The sequence below is a fragment of the Magnolia sinica genome, chromosome 2 (assembly GCF_029962835.1).
Source record: "Magnolia sinica isolate HGM2019 chromosome 2, MsV1, whole genome shotgun sequence".
Taxonomy (NCBI): Eukaryota; Viridiplantae; Streptophyta; class Magnoliopsida; order Magnoliales; family Magnoliaceae; genus Magnolia; species Magnolia sinica.
In genome coordinates this window covers 123,602,131-123,609,691 of record NC_080574.1, presented here as the reverse complement: position 1 = coordinate 123,609,691, position 7,561 = coordinate 123,602,131, and the positions used below count along the sequence as shown (strand labels likewise).

General features: G+C 34.3%; 1 long non-coding RNA gene across 1 annotated transcript; it reads left to right on the top strand.

Moving 5' to 3' along the window:
• Positions 1-218: 218 nt before the first annotated feature.
• On the top strand, positions 219-7,265 carry LOC131237539 (uncharacterized). Its single transcript, XR_009167302.1, has 4 exons — positions 219-465; positions 622-666; positions 953-1,037; positions 6,884-7,265. It is a non-coding gene; the product is annotated as an uncharacterized LOC131237539 (long non-coding RNA).
• Positions 7,266-7,561: the final 296 nt, after the last annotated feature.

The window sequence follows — 7,561 nt, the reverse complement described above, 5'->3', positions numbered from 1 at the left end:
TACTTTATATTGATGAACTCAGAACTTGGTTTGGTTTTTAGTTACTCTATATTAATGTTTCGCTTATTTTTTTGGTTACTCTATATGTTGTTTGGTTTGGTTTTTGTAATTTTGAATGAATTTTATACTCTATATTTAAACATATTAGACTTCATTTGGTCGTCACAAACCAAATGGAGCCTAAGCCCCTTTTTAACTCCGCCAATGCAACTCCTTGCATTGTCGGTCCCAAGCCCGGCTAAAGGAGGAGGGAGAATGGGCATAAAGGTGAGTCGTTTACTTTTCCTTCATTTTCTGAGAGGGATTTTTAAAATGCTTGATGGTTAATTTAAATAGTTTTTTGGCTTCTTCTACTATCATTTGAGGACCTCAAAGGCCTAACTAACTTGAGATTTTTATATGTAGACTGATGTATTTTTAGCCCCACAAATCAATGTTGCCACTACAAGGTTCAATATTGAAATGGTAAAGTTTTTAACTATTTATTTTATCTTTGTTTTTTCTTGTTCTTCATAAATAATTTGATGTCTTAGCCTCCTGTCATTACCGGCTAGTCTTGTCACTATTTGTACATATGTCATCTCACGAGTCTTACTATTTGTAATTTTCTTACCCCTGTAGTGATTATCAGAAGCAGTGGGCCATCATTGAAAGATTACCCTTGTAGTGAGTCCAATTAAGGTATGGATAATATATGGTTTTAGTTCATGGTAAATGGTACCTTTTATTGTGGATCACCCCTGGACCAAAGACCTGGTACCTATTGTTGTAAGTTCGTATTGATTTCGCTAATGGTAATAGAAAACAGACTCAAGCTCAAGCTGGGGGAGATTGCTACCACAATTCCAACTATCGGTAAGTACAATTTAGAAGGTAGATTTAAATTTTATTTATTTGTAAATCTGTGTCCATATGCATTGTCGGAGAAACTAAAAAACTTACTCATTCTTAGATTGCATTGTGGAATATGCATCCATTATTCAAAGAAAGGGCGACATTCCAAGCACTCACACTTTCTCTCATTGCTTGCTAAATTGGTAAGTCTTCTTTCCTTCATACTATATGATTCATTAATGAAGTGGCTTGGCCATTTGGATAGGCCCATGTTTATATATTATCTCGAAATTGATGAAGTAGATCTAGATGTGCGTCGGAGCTATCCGGATGTTGAGTGGGGGTCCTTGGAAGGTGGGAACCGCTGTTATGACCATGATGAAGCTGTTTATTTCCTATGGACAACAATATGGGTGGCCTGACCATTTGAACAGGCCCATGTTAATATATTATCTCGAAATTGATGAAGCAGATTCGGATGTGCGTCGGAGTTATCCGGATGTTGAGCGGGGGTCCCTAGAAGGTGGGAACCGCTATTATGACCATAATGAAGCTGTCCATTTCCTATGGACAACATTGGAGGGGCCTGGCCAATTGGAGCAGGCCGTGTTTATATCTGTATTTGCAGGGACCACACCCTAAACCTATAACCTAAACCTAAACCTTAACCTATAACCTAAACTTTAACCTATAACCTATAACCTATAACTTAAACCTAAACCTATAACCTATAACCTAACCTAAACCTAAACCTAAACCTGTAACCTAAACCAATAACCTATAACCTAATCCTAAACCTATAACCTAAACCCGATCCAAAACTCGATACCGAACCCAAACCCAAATTCCTAAACCTAAACCTTAACCTATTCTCAATTCCCTAAAGCTATAACCTATAACCCAAACCTAAACCTAACCTAAACCTATAACCTAAACCTATAACCTTAACCTAAACCTATAACCTAAACCTAAACCTAAACCAAAACCTATAACCTTAACCTATAACCTAAAACCAAAACCTAAACCAAAAACCTAAATGTATTCTCAAATCCCTAAACCTAAACCTACACCTATTCCTAATCTCAACTACTTAACCTAAACCTAAACTTGAAAACCCAAACCTAAACCCGATCCCGAACTTGAACCCGATTTCCTAAACCTAAACCTTAACTATTCTCAATTCACTAAAGCTATAACCTATAACCTATAACCTATAACCTAAACTTAAACCTAACCTAAACCTATAACCTTAACTTAAACATAAAACCTAAACCTAAACCAAAACCTATAACCTTAACCTAAAACCTAAAACCTAAACCTAAACCTAAAACCTAAATGCAATGTCAAATCCCTAAACCTAAACCTACACCTAATCCTAATCTCAACTACTTAACCTAAACTTAAACGTGAAAACCCAAACCTAAACCCGATCCCAAACCCGAACCCGATTTCCAAAACCTAAACCTTTACCTATTCTCAATTCCCTAAAGCTATAACCTATAACCTATAACCTATAACCTAAACCTAAACCTAACCTAAACCTATTACTTAAACCTATAACCTTAACCTAAACCTAAAACCGAAACCTAAACCTAAACCAAAACCTAAACCTAAACCTATAACTTAAAACCTAAAAGTATTCTCAAATCCCTAAACCTAAACCTAAACTTGAAAACCCAAACCTAAACCCGATCTCGAATCCGAACCTGATTTCCTAAACCTAAACATTAACCTATTCTCAATTCCCTAAAGCTATAACCTATTACCTATAACAAATAACCTATACCTAAACCTAAACCTAAAACCTAAATGTATTCTTAAATCCTTAAACCTAAACCTACACCTAATCCTAATCTCAACTCCTTAACCTAAACCTAAACTTGAAAACCCAAACTAAACCCGATCTCAAACCCGAACCTAGTTTCCTAAACCTAAGCCTTAACCTATTTTCAATTCCCTAAAACTATAACCTATAACCTCTAACCTATAACCTAAACCTAAACCTAAACCTAAACCTATAACCTTAACCTAAACCTAAACCTAAAACTTAAATGTATTGTCAAATCCTTAAACCTAAACCTACACCTAATCCTAATCTCAACTACTTAACCTAAACCTAAACTTGAAAACCCAAACCTAAACCCGATCCCGAACCCGAACCCGATTTCCTAAACCTTAACCTTAACCTATTCTCAATTCCCTAAAGCTATAACCTATAACCTATAACCTATAACCTAAACCTAAACCTAACCTAAACTTATAACTTAAACCTATAACCTTAACCTAAACCTAAAACCTAAACCTAAACCAAAATCAAAACCTATAACCTTAACCTATAACCTAAAACCTAAACCTAAACCTAAAACCTAAATGTATTCTCAAATCCCTAAACCTAAACCTACACCTAATCCTAATCTCAACTACTTAACCTAAACCTAAACTTGAAAACCCAAACCTAAACCCGAACCCGATTTCCTAAACCTAAACCTTAACCTATTCTCAATTCCCTAAAGCTATTACCTATAACCTATAACCTATAACCTATAACCTAAACCTAAACTAACTTAAACCTATAACCTAAACCTAACCTAAACCTAACCTAAACCTAAACCTAAACCAAAACCTATAACCTTAACCTACACCAAAACCTATAACCTAAACCTTAACCTATAACCTATAACCTAAACTTATAACCTATAACCTAACCTTAACCTAAACCTAAAACCTAAACCTAAACCTATAAACTAAAACCTAAACCTAAACCTAAAACCTAAATGTATTCTCAAATCCCTAAACCTAAACTTATACCTAAACCTAAACCTGAAAACCCAAACCTAAACCCGATCCCGAACCCGAACTTGATTTCCTAAACCTAAACCTTAACTTATTCTCAATTCCCTAAAGCTATAACTGATAACCTATAACCTATAACCTAAACCTAAACCTAACCTTATCCTATAACCTAAACCTAAAACCTAAACCTAAACCTAAACCAAAACCTATAACCTTAACCTAAACCAAAACCTATAACCTAAACCTTAACCTATAACCTATAACCTAAACTTATAACCAATAACCTAACCTTAACCTAAACCTAAAACCTAAACCTAAACCTACAAACTAAAACCTAAACCTAAACCTAAAACCTAAATGTCTTCTCAAATCCTTAAACCTAAACCTACACCTAAACCTAAACTTGAAAACCCAAACTTAAACCCGATCCCGAACCCGAACCCGATTTCCTAAACCTAAACCTTAACCTATTCTCAATTCCTTAAAGCTATAACCTATAACCTATAACCTATAACATATAACCTAAACCTAAACCTTAACCTAAACCTATAACCTAAACCTAAACCTTAAACTAAACCTAAACCTATAACTTTAACCTAAACCAAAACCTATAAACTAAACCTTAACCTATAACCTAAACTTATAACTGATAACCTAAACCTAAAACCTAAACGTAAACCTAAAACCTAAAACCTAAACCTAAACTTAAAACCTAAATGTATTCTCAAATTCCTAAACCTAAACCTACACCTAATCTTAATCTCAACTCCCTAACCTAAACCTAAACCTAAACTTGAAAACCCAAACCTAAACCCGATCCTGAACCTGAACCTGATTTTCTAAACCTAAACCTTAACCTATTCTCAATTCCCTAAAGCTATAACCTATAACCTAAACCTAACCTAAACCTATAACCTAAACCTATAACCTTAACCTAAACCTAAAACCTAAACTTAAACCTAAACCAAAACCTATAACCTAAAACCTAAACCTAAACCTAAAACCTAAATGTATTCTCAAATCCCTAAACCTAAACCTACACCTAATCCTAATCTCAACTACTTAACCTAAACCTAAACTTGAAAACCCAAACCTAAACCCGATCCCGAACCCGAACCCGATTTCCTAAACCTAAACCTTAACCTATTCTCAATTCCCTAAAGCTATAACCTATAACCTATAACCTATAACCTAAACCTAAACCTAACCTAAACCTAAACCTAAACCTAAACCAAAACCTATAACCTTAACCTAAACCAAAACCTATAACCTAAACCTTAACCTATAACCTATAACCTAAACTAATAACCTATAACCTAACCTTAACCTAAACCTAAAACCTAAACCTAAACCGATAAACTAAAACCTAAACCTAAACCTAAAACCTAAATGTATTCTTAAATCCCTAAACCTAAACCTACACCTAAACCTAAACTTGAAAACCCAAACCTAAACCCGATCTTGATCCTGAACCTGATTTCCTAAACCTAAACCTTAACCTATTCTCAATTCCCTAAAGCTATAACCTATAACCTAAAACCTAAAACCTAAACCTAAACCTTACCTAAACATATAACCTAAACCTAAACCTAAACCAAAACCTATAACCTTAACCTAAACCACAACCTATAACCTATAACCTAAACTTATAACCTATAACCTAACCTTAACCTAAACCTAAAACCTAAACCTAAACCTATAACCTAAACCTATAAACTAAAACTTAAACCTAAACCTAAAACCTAAATGTATTCTCAAATCCCTAAACTTAAACCTACACCTAAACCTAAACTTAAAAACCCAAACCTAAACACGATCCCAAACCCGAACCCGATTTCCTAAACCTAAACCTTAACCTATTCTCAATTCCTTAAAGCTATAACCTATAACCTATAACCTATAACCTATAACCTATAACATATAACCTAAACCTATCACCTAAACCTAAACCTTAACCCAAACCTAAACCTATAACCTTAAGCTAAACCAAAACCTATAAACTAAACCTTAACTTATAATCTATAACCTATAACCTAAACTTATAACCGATAACTTAAACCTAAAACCTAAACCTAAACCTAAAACCTAAAACCTAAACCTAAACCTAAAACCTAAATGTATTCTCAAATCCCTAAACCTAAACCTACACCTAATCCTAATCTCAACTCCCTAACCTAAACCTAAATGTAAACTTGAAAACCCAAACTTAAACACGATCCCGAACCCAAACCTGATTTCCTAAACCTAAACCTTAACCTATTCTCAATTCCCTAAAGCTATAACCTATAACCTATAACCTATAACATATAACCTACACCTAAACCTAACCTAAACGTAAAACCTAAACGTAAAACCTAAACCTAAACCTAAAACCTAAATGTATTCTCAAATCCTTAAACCTAAACCTACACCTAATCCTAATCTCAACTCCTTAACCTAAACCTAAACTTGAAAACCCAAACTAAACCCGATCTCAAACCCGAATCTGGTTTCTAAACCTAAACCTAAACCTTAACCTATTCTCAATTCCTTAAAGCTTTAACCTATAACCTATAACTTATAACCTAAACCTAAACCTAAACCTTAACCTAAACCTATAACCTAAACCTAAACCAAAACCTATAACCTAAACCTTAACTTATAACCTATAACCTATAACCTAAACTTATAACCTTAACCTAAACCTAAACCTAAAACCTAAACCTAAACCTATAACCAAAACCTATGACCTAAAACCTAAACCTAAACCTAAAACCTAAATGTATTCTCAAATCCCTAAACCTAAACCTACACCTAATCCTAATCTCAACTCCCTAACCTAAACCTAAACCTACACCTAATCCTAATCTCAACTCGCTAATCTAAACCTAAACCTAAACTTGAAAACCCAAACCTAAACCCGATCCCGAACCCGAACCCGAACCCGATTTCCTAAACCTAAACCTTAACCTATTCTCAATTCCCTAAAGCTATAACCTATAACCTATAACCTAAACCTATAACCTTAACCTAAACCTAAAACTTAAACCTAAACCTAAACCTAAACCCATAACCTTAACCTAAACCTAGGTTTTGAGTTTAAAAGTCCATCCTAGGTTTGAACACATTACTCATGTTGGATTTTGCCATAGTTTAGAAGATTTGTAGGTACATTTTTGATTTTTTCATATATAAGTGTTTTTTTTTCTTTCTTCCTTTTGAGATGTGTACAAAGGCATGCTTGTTTGATTATGTCTACAAATGTTGTTTTATACAGGCTGACAAGCTAAAGAAGTCAGTGGAGGATGAAATTCATTTTCTCAAGGGAAGGGTTTCAGAACTTGAAAGTGATCTTGTGTCGAAGTCCACAGAAGTTACATCTGCAGTTTCAAGGAAAGAAGAAGCTCTATCTTCTGCATTTGCTAAAATTGACCGTCTGAAGGAAGAAAATTCTGTAAAAATGTAAGCATTATTGAATGCATATGGAGGGTGTTTACTGTGTTGGAGTGTATTTGTTTCTTACACATGAGGGCACGCCTTAGTTGTAATTCTTATGATAGGTTGAGCAAAGTGAAGTATTGTTTATTTAGAAATGTGAATGTAGGATGCATTGTATGATTTGATTGCTATTTGTAATAAATGCATCATTTTTTTTCTAATTACATTTTATGTACTATTTCTATCAGCATTAAGCTTAGATGAGTTATCAATCACAGCAGGTTCTTGCAATGGAAATAGGTTGTATTATTACAATTTTTTTTAAAATAGCTTCGAATATAAGCCGTAGTTATAGTTACGGCTTTTGTCCGTAGCTATTGGTATCTATTGCTATGGATATAGTCCGTAGCTATTGGTATCTATTGCTACGGATATAATCCTTAGCTATTGATAACTATTGCTACGGATATAATCCGTAGCTATACCTTTAACTACCCCACCAATAGCGACGGGCGTG